The following is a 13,832-nucleotide window of genomic DNA, read 5'->3' on the forward strand; positions in this document are numbered from 1 at the left end:
GTGGTTAAGATATTAATGTTGGTGACTCTTCATAGGTTCATAGATTAGTACTAGGCTAATTGCCCTTGCAAGTCATTTTAAGTCTAGCCAATTATCCTTTGTGAGACTCAAACCCTGCACCTTGTGTTTGTAAGACAAACACCTTAACCACTAGGCCACCCTCCCCTTATTGTAATTTCACCATGCTTCTGCTTGTTTCTAGTTATGAACAATAGAATCCTTAATTTGGGAAATGGGACTTAGTTGTATGTTGTATGTCGTACTTTCTTTATTCCAGCATACAGTCTTGTTGTGCCCTAGAAACTGCAGCTACTCACTTACATCACAGGAAAAGGAGTCCTTGCTTTCACGAGGCCTTTCTGTGGGCTGCTAGTAGGAAAAGCCTTTCAATAACATCACCTCTGAATGCTGAAATGAGCTAGTTGCTAAAATCAGAAACAAAGCAAATCTAATGAATTTTCAAGAGAAATGGAAGATCATGTAAATAATTTTGAGTATAAATGTTTTAGGAATAATGAGTGTAAAAGTGGGAAAAGGGATTGTTGATGGATGGATGGATGGATGGATGGATGGATGGATGGATGGATGGATGGATGGATAAGTTATAAGCACAGATTGTTAGCCTTAGTTTTTAAATACAGGGCATTGGTTAATATAATAACAAGTGGTCTAGGGAAAATGTCTGTAATTCATTGCTTTTTGTCAAAGTAAATTTACTGAAAATCATGTCACTAATACCAAAACAATTTTTGCTTACCAAATTTACTACTTTTTAAATCTGCATTTATAATCATTAATGATATTCTGTGTTTTATATTTTTTTAAACTTGTATTATAATGTGGTTTTGTATCTGTGCTTTTGGCTTGGTTTGTTGCTGAAAAAAAGATTCCAAGGCCTGGCCTGCCCTGCCCAGCCCAAGCAACCCAGTAAACAAACAAATAATAAATAAGTAAATAAAACAAAATAAAACCAAGGGTATGTGTTGCATTAGAACTCCTATTAAAATATGGTGCTTATATTTAGATATCCATTGGTCAGATACAGGAATTAATGTTTGAATATACTGTTTTCTTATCCTTGGTTTGGTTGGCACTGGTTGCACATTTTCTTCTAGTGTCCTTCTTATTAATTCATCAGAATGATGTAAAAAAAATAGAAAGAAACTGAGTACAGTATCATCAATTTAAATGGTACTCAGTTTTTGGTCTTAGCATTGAATACCACAGTCACTACACCAGAATACTTAGTTGCATATTTAAAGCTACATAATCCCATAGGCCCAGTGCAAACCATGATGCTAACAACAATCCATCTGTAAATTTAATCTCTGTTTCCTAATGTCAGATGAGTCATTTAACCTTTAATAGATGTTCAGCTTTTCTTTCCATAAAATTCACAGATTGCTATCTCTAATAATGTTTCATAGCTACAGTTAAGCAATTAATGCACTGAAAATTACAAGTAGTTTAGTGACTTGATACAGTGACTCTATTGTGCTTTTACAAAGGTTACTCTGCACCAACTCTTTTTACTGGCTATAGTTTCCACATTCCTTCAAGCTTTGTTTTGTTATCTTTGTTAAAAAATACCTTGCTTAGTGGTGGAAAACAATGAACATCTGATTGAGGTTAAAAAAACACTTTATTTGAAAAAAAAAATTGAGAAAAAAAAACACTTTATTTAGGCATCTTGAATTGCTTAAAAATGCAGTGTTTCTACTTTGGTATTCAAAAAGTGCAACAGGAAGTTTAATCTCGGTAATATTTACACCTTGTTAAATCAGGAATAAATGCACTAGGCATAGCTCTCAACATCTTTGTTCAATAATTCTGATCATCGCGAAAAATAATGAGAAGTAGGGAGGGACATATCAGCAACAATTTCTAAATAGCAAGGGCTCCTTTTCCTGTGATGCATCTGTTGTTATGTACTCCTGGTTTTATGTCAATGCACGGTAAAAGCTATGAAACTCTAATGTCTGGCATTATTGACTATAATCCCCAGTGACTTAACAGAAAATCAAAAGTTTTTCAAGAGACAGGGCAAAAATATGAGGCAAAATCAGGGGCAGTTGAGAGCTATAGCACTGAATACCCAGAGTGAATTCAGTGATTCATTTGACATCAGTAAATTTTAAAATTAAGATTGTGAATATACACTATTCAGTGGATGTAACCAGATTATATAGCTTTAATGTCAAAACCAAATATTTAAGTATGTTGCATTAACTGCAGTACTTAAAGGTGATGAACCTGAAGCACTGTCATTTGATGGTTCTTTACTGTTTGCCAACACTTAAGACAGGACATAATTTTGTATCTTCTGTTTGCTCAGGTTAAGTAAACTATACATCTTTTTCTGTGCTATGTTGTATTTTTGATTAGTTTTTATTGGTAACAATGGTTTTTCATATACAGGAATAATTGTGGAATAGTCTTGCCTACTACTTTAGTATTTCTGCCCATACATAGGATGCTTCATTAATCACAGAACCATACAGCTTAATCTGCTTTATAATCAGATTCACATATTACTTGAAATTACTGTGGACTTTGCAATTCTCCAAAGCCTGCTGAAGCTGATCTAGCAACAGACGCAGCCATGGCAGTATGTGTACATATTTAAAGAAATGTTAAGAGCTGGCTGCCATGCAGTGTTTTAAAAATGTACATCAGTTGTGCCTTACCTATAGCCTAAGAGTCAGGACATATGGACTCAGCCAGAAGAATAAAATGACAGCTTAATTATAAATGAACAATTTATCTGAGAAGTTATATTCATTGACAAAATATCCTGCAGTGAGTATGTGAAAAAGCTACTACTGATCATTTTTGCTTCCTAAGACTGCAGCCTTTAATGTGAGTTTTTTGTAGTTTGCACATCTGCGAACCCTTTCAACGGTAACCATTTGAAAGCTAGTCCCGATATATGGAGACTGAATGGCTGAAAGATCGACCTAGTATATACTAAGTCCAAGATGCCATTTCTTGGAATACTCCCTTTTCTCTGAGGTAAGGTGATCTCAGAGTTGGTATGTATAAGTTTTTGGTGTGTAGGGGCTGGCACAGGGTGGGCTTGTCCCCATGCAAAAAAAAGTTTTAAGGAGAAGAGCAATGTTTGAAGATTGCTGTTCTCTGGGATTTTGGTCTGTTTTTTCAGTGAGTGCTGACATTTCAGTAGGGATCCCTTACAGTGCCTGCTTTTGTTTTTTTTTTTTTTTTTTTTTTTGCTGTGTAGTTACTTTGCTGAAATCTTCTTTTGTGCTTTCATCTTCATCAGATCTCATATGCTTTTGATATAGTTTGTGCAGTGAAAAAAAGTGACTCGGGTCAGAATACACCAAGCAGCAATTGCATGAACCTGACAAATTCTTACCTGCTCCAAGCTTATTTTCTGTATTCTAGATATTTTTTGTTTTATTTGAGTTTTTGTGATCCAGAAGTTGCTATGACATATTCCTTATGCATTCAAGTATTATAAAGCTCTCTATGATTCCCATTTTTGTGGTTGGGGATATAACACTAAATAATGAATTTGTGCTGGCCCTTAGAGACTTTATACTTTTTGGATTTACTATTTCTATAATCTTCAGCAATTGCTTGTTTCTACTGAAACTTTCTGCTTTTTTTAACCATATTCACCATGCATGATTATTGATTTTTAATTGTACTCCCATCATGCTTATCTGTTTGCACCATTAATTCATTCTTGTCTATGTGCAGTCACACTACCTCAGTGTGACTCTTCACCTGGTACGGCCTACGTCTCCACAAGGGAATGTTTATAGGGTCTGATTACACCAAAATAAAGAGAAGAACAATTGGAGGGCAGGCTGTTATACTGTGGCTGATGACTTTAAACCATGTCATCATCTTTACCAATGCCACACTGGAGATTACTTTAAGTGGATGAACCCAAATATATATATTTATATATTTATATATATATATATATATATATATATATATATATATATATATATTTATTCCTGGCTGTCTTGTCATGGCAGCTGACCATCTGTTGTTATGCACTCGTGCTGTTTTCTGTTGAACTCTGTGTCCCATGTAATCTATAAGACTCTGGCCACTAACCCCTAGAGTGGCTTTGTGGGGAGGCAAGGGGCTCCAGAAACACCACAATGAGAGGTGGAGAGGAGTGAGCTGCTGTAGTGTCATGTACGCCTCTTACAACATGACTTTTTTGTTAGGAGCCCTCTCCAACCTCTGAATGCTGGATTATGTGATACTCTATGGGCATGCAGTGTTGTTGTGAAGAAGCTATCCTCACCAATGGGATAAAATACCCTGTCATTGTCTCAACTGGCAATTTACTGTGGCTTTTGCTATTTGTTATGGTTCCAGTGTCACTACTAGAGTATGTGACTTTGGAGCACTCTCCCCTAGCACACCTTTGTACATTCCTCCATGAAAGAGGTGTGCAAGCATTGCCTTGTTCCTCCTCTTTCCCCTTTTATCATCACCTCTAGCATTTGGTCTACTAATCAAACCAAGTTTATCTGGGTCATTGTCAGGCGTTCTCCCTCTTAATCCAATGCATGGCATGTGGCTGAATCCAGAGTTACTAAACATCACATCACTGATGGCATACTATTATAAATGCCATAGGGTGAGGACTTCACTTCTTGAGCAACAGAGTAACTGAATGACCAATTTTTGCTGGGAACTTCAACTATCTACACCCCATATTTATTTTAGCACTGAGGCTGACAGACCTAAAGAAGAGGGAATACTTTGAATTCACTCCTGAGGTTGTGTAAACTCAATGGTTTTATATAAGTTCAGTCCACAAAAGTTACTTGGTGATATCAAGATGAATTAATTGCAATAAAAATCAGCTGTTTTATTTATTTAGCAATTTATTAATAGGCTAAATGGGTTGGTCCACAGACACTTTACTACCACAACAATTAAGAAATATATTTGCATTGGTAAGAACCTTTATACAATTTTAGAAGTTACAGTGCAATTTTAAGAACTGCATTTTTACAAAAATTCTGCGACATAACAATTTCCTTTGACAGATGCTATACTCTGTTAAGATTTTCACCTGACATATATTGCAATCCTGCTGCAGTGTAACATTTTTATAAAGGCTATTTCGTATGACGATTTCACCCATAAAATGCATGATGCATTCTAATAGGATCCTTCAATAGTGTTTGGCATATAGACTATATATTTCATTTTATATTCATCACCATCATCATGGCCATCCTGCTATTATTATTATTTCATGACTCCCCATCTAATCCATTATCCCAGAGGTAGTTACATTCCTATTCAGAGCACAGGTACTCTTTAGGTTTTAATTGAAAGCCTTGTACTGGTTTCTAATTTTGGATTCAAACAGGTGGGCCTGATTTTAGAGAAGTCCTTCTTTACTATAGCTGTACCAGCATGGGGTCTCATAAGTGAGAGACCATCCTCATTCTTTTTACTTAAAGAATATAAGGGTACTTTTACTGAGAGTTTAGAAAGCCAACAGTGGACATTATTATAGTATAATTATTTAAAAAAGATAGCTGTGGCAAGCAGTAAGGTAGCTCTACCAGTCACCGGTAGCCAGTATGCTTTTTGAAGCAATGGGCATTGGTGGGGTCTGTGTCCTAAATCTACAAATCTTTTTCACACAGGGTTGTAGCTTTTGTTATATTAATGAATATATGAAAGGCTATTAAATGAAGGCCATACTCCAGCTTTAGTAATAGCATTTTTTTTTGCCCGTACTATCTAGATTTTGATAAAAACAGGTTTGAAATGTTACAACAGAGATTTCACTGTTGGAGTGCCTTGTCCACTGCTGTTTGTGTGCTCTTTGAAAGAGGACAGGAATTCTAGGTGCCTACAAATTGTCCTCTGGCAAATGCTTGATTGGAAAGAAAATATGGTTTCTTATTTTAGTATGTTTTAATCTGTAAAGGTGCCTATGAACTTGACTTTGATTTATAATTTATTCTTTTTGCTTATAAGTTACTCTTGGGGACTCATCCATGCATGTAGCAAATGTCACGCATCTGAAGTTCCCTGCATTATTTGTATAGGTGAAGAGATGCTATCATCCACCATGATAATAGGTACTGCAGCTTACAACAGAGTACATAGTTCAAAATCATTGACTAATCATACCCTACATTACATTTTAGGGATATTGCTGATTAACTGGTTAATTCATTAATTATTAGGGAGGTACATTTGTACTATGCTTATTTACTGATTTTCTGCATCATATAATAGCAAACTGAACCAAAATTTATGCAGACTTAAATGGGCATATGCTACCTGTTTTCAGATAGTTTGGTAAGGTCCTGTTAGTCAAGTGAAAGTGATGAGAATGTTACACGGAATTTAAATGTGATTATTGTGAATTGCTTAATCAAGCTTTATTACCGCAGCACTTTACAAGTCATTGACTTTATTGTTTGAGTTAGAAGTGCACTGGAGATTAGGATTGAAGTTTTGGTTAGAGCTAGAGTTATGCTGTATAATTTGATTTGTGTCTTGTTGGAGTTCTGTGTGCATTTTTGGGTTCTTTTGTTTTGCTTTTCAGATGTAAATTAATATGTAGTGCAGAACTGCATACATATATAGTAGTAGAGCTGCTGAGTTAGAACAACCCAATAACTAACAGAAATTGTCTTAATGATATAACATATGAAAGGATTGCTCTAGTGAATCGTTTTTTAACTTTTTCTGGATGAATGTACACATGCATTTTCTCATTTGTGACCAAAAGGAAATTATTTTTAGTTTTACTGTTTGATTTTGCTTTGACTTATGGCTATCACAACTGCATTTTGTTTGAATATAGTGCTTAAAAGAGGTCAAAGATCTAAACCTGTCCCTGTCTTTGGGGTCTGATGATTATTCAGCATACCATAGTATTGGTACTGACCCCAATACTATGGTATGCTGACCCCAATACTATGATTATTCAGCATACCATAGTATTGGGGTCAGTACCGCTGGGAAGATGTATATATATTCTATGACCATCAAAAACAAAAAAAAAAGAATGAGGGCCTGTCTTGGCTAGCTGAATCTCAAGCCCACAGTAAGCCTTACCATTTGGATACCTTTCATCTCTTCTAAGGCTAGAGCTTTACTTGTATTTCCTGTTTATTAGTAAGCTGCTCTTTTTAAATAAGTGATTAGGTATATGGATAAAGTCGTACTCCTACAGCTGTGTTGCTGATATTGTGACTTGCTCTGCAGACTGTGGCTGGTATTGTAACTTGCCCTATGCACTACATGATGTAGCAGTATTCTAAGATTCAGGCATGAGCTTTTCTTTTCCCCATAATGTAGCTTTTTCTAGAGGGCTCTTCTAAAATGGGTACCTATGCCAGGTAGTACTCACCTGTTTAGCAAAATGCAAACAGTAAATCAAATAAATAATAAAGGAGTAATCTTGAAGCTCTGAGCTATACCTTCTGCCATCCACAGATTTCTTACAAAAGGTTGATAGGAGCACATTTCCTTGCAGAGGGAAATCTTCATGTTAAAGGCAAAACAGAATTAACTTCTTGTAGATCAAGTTCTTGCTAGCAGCAGTGACAGGGGGATAAAATATTATGGTGAAGCTTTGTAATGATCTGAGTCAGTGTAGGGATGTGTGATTTATGGGATAACCACATAGAGCACAAGGAAAATATAACAACGCAATAGTACCATTTCAGATGTCTGTATTCAATAATGCCATCCTTGACAAATGTAACTTTACTGGCTCAATCTTAAGTAATTGGACTATATCCTTTTGCACTGTTAGTCATTTCACAATCCTATGTTGTGTTTTCTGTCATGGAAACATCCTTAAGTCAGTAGATGATTCTAGAGCTAGACAGATGGCCATTGTGTTGGTAGAGAGGGTTTCTAATGGGCCAGTCCGAAACTTGCATTAACTTTTCTTTCTTAACTCTTCTTCAGCATTCTTCTGCATGCAGACAAATCATAATGTTCACAACAACCATAATCCCTCTGTGCTGGCAGTTTCTGAAGCACCTATTATCACAACAAGCACATTCCTAAGTGCTCTCAAAAATAGAAGCCCCACACCATGTAAAAAAGGCAAAGGTGCACAACTTTATTATTTATTTATTTTTTTTAATTTTGAGATCTGCATATCTAAGAGCCAGTGAACACGATTTTATGGACCGATAAATGTTCCCTCCAACAGCCTCTTTCTTCCTTCAGACAATAATGAAGTACAGTCTGACTCATCTGAATGTTGAACTTCCCTATCTTGCTCCAAAGTACCCATCTGGATGAAAAAGGGGGCTCCCCTCTCACTATGATCAGTGTGGTGTCGGTCAGCAGCATTTAAGCTGTTACTATTACCTTCTGGTTGAACCTGTGGAAAAGCCATAATCTTTAATGATAAGGTGACCTTTTCTCCATTGTACCGTCACACCACTGCACTTCCTTTGGTACCATGGTAGAATATTGGTATTGTAGTTCATAATTTATTTTGCCATCTATTTGCATACTTTGCAGAGCTATTGGTATTTGTGTGGTATGTTTTGTTGTAATGTGCTTGGGCTTAAGCAACTTAATGAGTCTGGATTTGGTATTCCGACTAATACTAGTACCTTCAGACTAATTCAAGTAGCGTGGCCCCTGTACTTCCATCCCACACAGTATGTCACTGTTATGGAAGTTTTGCCCCCCCCCCAAAAAAAAAAATTAGTATTAAACAGCTCAGATTTTTTCTCCATTGATTATACCCTCTCTCCAAGACCACCACTGAGCCCTGGCTCCTAGCATTATGTTTAGGCATCTTTCCTCTGTACCACAAGCTATCTTTTAGAATGCACTATTTCTGGTATTAACAATATTACACAGCTATGGTGCTACACCAGAACAGGTCCACATCTTTACATACCTTGGACTTTATCATAAAGTGTATTTAATAATTGTTACAGAATCATGAATTGAATGCACCTTGAATATCAAACACTGATGTAAATACTCCACAATAAGCTATGTAGCTTTATAACAGATACAAAAACAGCATTTGCTTTGCTATAGTTAAAATGTATGACATAGGGCTAAAACAGGGGAATGTATCTTGTATTAAAAGCATTTTAAAATCTTAAAAATGTTTTCCTTTGATAAAATGCTATGCATTGAGACAGTAGAAAAATAAACCCAAATATGGAATGCATAAATGCATAAATGTATCAAACATTTATCATAGCCCATTATGGACTGCATGACAACTAGCAAAAGAAAACATTTAATTATTTCTTGAGAAAAAATTGGTAAGAAAAAAGAAAGTCATAAGGCAAACTCCATGTTTGTTGAAGATGGAGTTAATTACACATCACAATGCTCCCTTCTTACTGTTAGTTACATACAAGCTCTAAATCTAAGCTTGGGAGAGAAGCCAAAAGAACATTCATGTTTCATGCTTGCTTGCCCACTCTGTGGCCCACAAGTTCATCAGCCCATGTCATTACCTTGAATAATTTCATATTTCCCTTATTCAACAGAGATAGTAAAACTAAACAGGCATGCTGCCAACTGCTGGTAATTAACGATCAAGATGGCTGACTGATTACAAATGCTGATATTATAGCAATAACCCATGCCTGGGTGCCTACGCAGTACATCAGAGCTGTGGGCAAAAAGCAACTGAGAAAGCAAGATCTCCGTTGCTTTTTACATACTGTGTCACAATGTTAAAGGAGTTTAACATAGCAAGACAGCTTTAAAAAAAGCAACGGAGATCTCCGTTGCTTTTTTTAAACCTGTGTCGCTATGTTAAACTCCTTTAACATAGCGAGACAGTGTTTTAAAAAAGACTTATACTAATGGAAAAAGTCCGGGCGACCAGACCTTTTTCCATTAGTATAAGTCGATTTACAACGTGCACGCTTGCCAATCAGCGTGCACGTTTTGGAATATTAATGGGGGGTCATGGTATAATATAGCAATAACCCATGCCTGGGTGTGGGTAATGCTGGATTTACCCACACGTGGTTTGGTCCCGAGGACAAAGCCCGAGGGACCAAACAAAGCCAACCGTGGGTAAATCCAGCATTATCCACACCCAGAAGTGGGTTATTGCTATTATACAATATTATTTAAGAAAAAAAATAATTACTTTTCTTAAATAATGGCATTGTATAATGCCTCCTTGCTGCCCTTCCGCAGCTGTCTGGTATTCCGCGGAAGTCTGATTTACTGCGCATGCCTACGCAGTACATCAGAGCTGTGGGCAAAAGCAACGGAGAAAGCAAGATCTCCATTGCTTTTTACTGTTTCGCTATGTTAAATGGGTTTAACATAGCGAGACAGCTTTAAAAAAAGCAACGGAGAATCTCCGTTGCTTATTTTAAAGCTGTCTCGCTATGTTAAACCCATTTAATATAGCGAGACAGTTTTGAAAAAAGCAACGGAGAAAGCAAGATCTCCGTTGCTTTTTACAAACTGTTTCACTATGTTAAATGGGTTTAACATAGCGAGACAGCTTTAAAATAAACAACGGAGATCTCCGTTGCTTATTTTAAAGATGTCTCGCTATGTTAAACCCATTTAACATAGCGAGACAGGTTTAAAAAAAAAAACAACGGAGAAAGCAAGATCTCCGTTGCTTTTTACACACTGTGTCACTATGTTAAAGGAGTTTAATATAGCGAGACAGCTTTAAAAAAAGCAATGGAGATCTCCATTGCTTTTTTTAAACCTGTGTCGCTATGTTAAACTCCTTTAACATAGCGAGACAGTGTTTTAAAAAAGACTTATACTAATGGAAAAAGTCCGGGCGACCGGACCTTTTTTCATTAGTATAAGTCGATTTACAACGTGCACGCTGGACAATCACCGTGCACATTTTGGAATATTAATGGGGGGGGGGGTCATGGTATAATAATCCTTCCTTAACAATGTACACTTAGTTATTTTCATCTTTGCTTCTAGTTTATCATTCTGTACTTATTGCGCACTGTGGGTCTTCAGATTATTGTTGTCCAGTTTCACATCTCTATGTGTCACTCTTTTTTACCTAGTGTAACCCTGTTACTCCTTGCCTGTAAATTTTTGCTGTAATCCTCCATGGGAAAGCTGTTCTGTCTTCCTGGATCTTGTAGCCTTTTGGCAACCATGTACAATGATTGAGAAGATACGGTCAGGGGGTCATGACCAACAGTTTGTTGGATTATCATGACTGTGGATAGTGAGAAGTCAGATGTCAAGGGGATGTTGTTCCTAGCATTTTTACAGTGCCCATACTGACTTCTTGTTTTAGCTCCATTGCTGCCAAGCTCCTGTCGTCCACCAGGTGTCATGCAGACCTTAACATGTCAGTCCTCTCTCAACTAGCTGAGGAAGATATGTTGGTTTGGCATTTATATTGTACCCCATGATTGACCCAACTGGAAAAGCTGGGTTTATTACCAGTGATTCCAAAAATGGGATCACTTGCAGTGCAGCCATGTTCCTTGTGTTTATGCCAACAAGCCAGCTCATGTTCTATATCAAATGTGTTAACTTGGAAAGCCCACTAAGTGCAAACATATTTCTTCACTGGTGACCTCAGGACACTTATTGGTTAAGCAACTTGCTTAGAGTTGGACATTATACAAATGGAAGCAGAAGGGATGAAATCCAGTACTTCAAGGTGAATCTTATTAACAGCTCATAGCCGTAATCTTTGTATAATACTGTTAAACCAGCAAGCCAGTCTTTGCATTGGTCAGCAAGTTTGATGACTCTTTTGCAATACATTTTAAGGTGTAACAATGAAAATAACCAAACCAGTCTTTATGTACGATGTTAGGGTTTTTTCTTTCTTTTTTTTCTTAAGACAGATTACCTGCAGGTCCCACTGCTTACCTGCCATAGTTACTTTTTGTACTCTGAGCATGTGGTTATTTAGCTCACTTAATAATACAGTCAATCTTTACTATGGTGCTGTTTGCCTGTGTAAAATCAGACTATCACTAACTTAATATGCCAGACAGTACTACTGATAGTGGATGGGGTTCAATATAAACAAGCAGAAGAGTGCTGTGCAGCCAGCCATTTATTGTGTGCAAACAGCCATCAAAGTCATAAAAATGTAACAATAAAAAACACTTGTTTAAGTGACGCACAGCTCCAATCTTAAAGTATATTGAAGAGACCGAAGCCTTATACAACTTGGCATCTCTTACTACAGTTGCTTATTTTATTTGCTGCCACTGCCATACTTAGAGAAAATGAACTGATTGTTGGTGTAAAGCAACACTCTAGTTTTATTGCACCCATTCATGACACTTCCGATTAGCAATAAAGTGATTTTCAGTTCTTGTCTCATGAACCAGTTTTCATTTCTACCACTTAAAATGCAGCAGTTACTGTCATTCCCATTCATTCATTATTTATTTATTAACCAGGGTATTGTCAGGCTCAGCCTGCATTGGTACTGAAAGTACAGAAATATCATATTAAGCATAGCACAAGTTGTCAAAGGAAGTGTAAGTAAGATACACAATTGAATGTTAGTACTATGTTTACACATCAAGTTAGTGTTATATTAACAAACAACACTCATCCAGATATACTTACAGTCTCACATCTTGTGAAAAATGCAAAACGAGAGAGAGTTAAAGAGAGAAGTTAATGAAGATTATGAATTGCAGATGGGGCCCTTGCAGCCTCTGTAAGCATATTAGATGAGGAAAGAATAGGAAGTTGTATTGTACGATGGCTTTATGTCAGAAGAAATGGCTGCAGGGAAAAGAAGAGTTTAGAGTGGAGCAGACATTTTTTTTTAGATTCTGGTAGTCTGTAGGAGTGGGTGCTTAGCAAAAGATGAAGAGAGGTTACTTAGTGTGCTGTTGGATTGTTTTATGTACAGTAGTGTTAGTTTGCAGGGTGTGTGAATGGTGAGGTGAAATTTCAAACAGTGAAACTCCTGTCTGTTGAGGATACAGACTCAATAGTTAAAATATCCTTTTGTTCAGGCATGAGTACCATATAATAGTGCGTTCTTTTAGCATTGCGTGTACAGAGGCGTTTAATCCAGTTTTGGAGCAGGTGGTGGTTCCTTTGCCTGTTGTGCGTTCTCTGCCATGGGCTTTTCTTATTGAGAGTAGTAGCAGTAGTACCATTAGCATCATTAAGCGATATAAAGTATTACTTTCACTTTTTTTTTCAAAACAAAGGCTCTCTGTTTTTGAATTTTAGTTTCTTACATAGTTTTCGTCATAACAAAGTGCATCAGATGCAGTACAATCGTTTTCTGAAATTTAGAGGAGAGACTTTTTTGTATTCTGCTACAGCAGGCTGCTTGCCATTCCCCCCCCCCCCCCCCACACACACACAGAACTTAAACTACCTAAATAAAATCTGTCCTGTGAGAACAAGGTCATCTTGCAACCCCAGTCTTGTCACTCTTGTTGGGGGAATAATGAAATTCCTGTTAACTTATTATTTATTTATTTGACATTTGTTGACCGGAAATGTTTGACTGAGCAAGAGCCCTTTTTCAGCGGAGGCCTGGGGAAGTGATTTGAGAGCATTACAGAGGCAAATAAAGGTGCGGTTTGCAATTAGTTACAAAAACAGAATGAACAAACTTTGAGAACATATCAAAAATAATGTGATTTCAGAACATTACAGAGCAAAACAAAAGAGTTCTAAACACTTAGTTTCAAAAAAGTTATTAGGCTACTTGAAGTGTACAGAGCCTTAATAGAGAAGTGGTTAGAATGAATGTAAGCGAAAAAGGTAAGACTAGGATATGCATTCTCTGAGAGGGTGGAGAGACGGTACCACGTAAGGAGAAGACAAGTAGAGAGGAAAGAGTGAGAGGGAGCAGCACAAGTTAG

Source organism: Protopterus annectens, chromosome 12.part0 (genome assembly GCF_019279795.1).
Source record: "Protopterus annectens isolate FY-2018-M chromosome 12.part0, PAN1.0, whole genome shotgun sequence".
Taxonomy (NCBI): Eukaryota; Metazoa; Chordata; order Ceratodontiformes; family Protopteridae; genus Protopterus; species Protopterus annectens.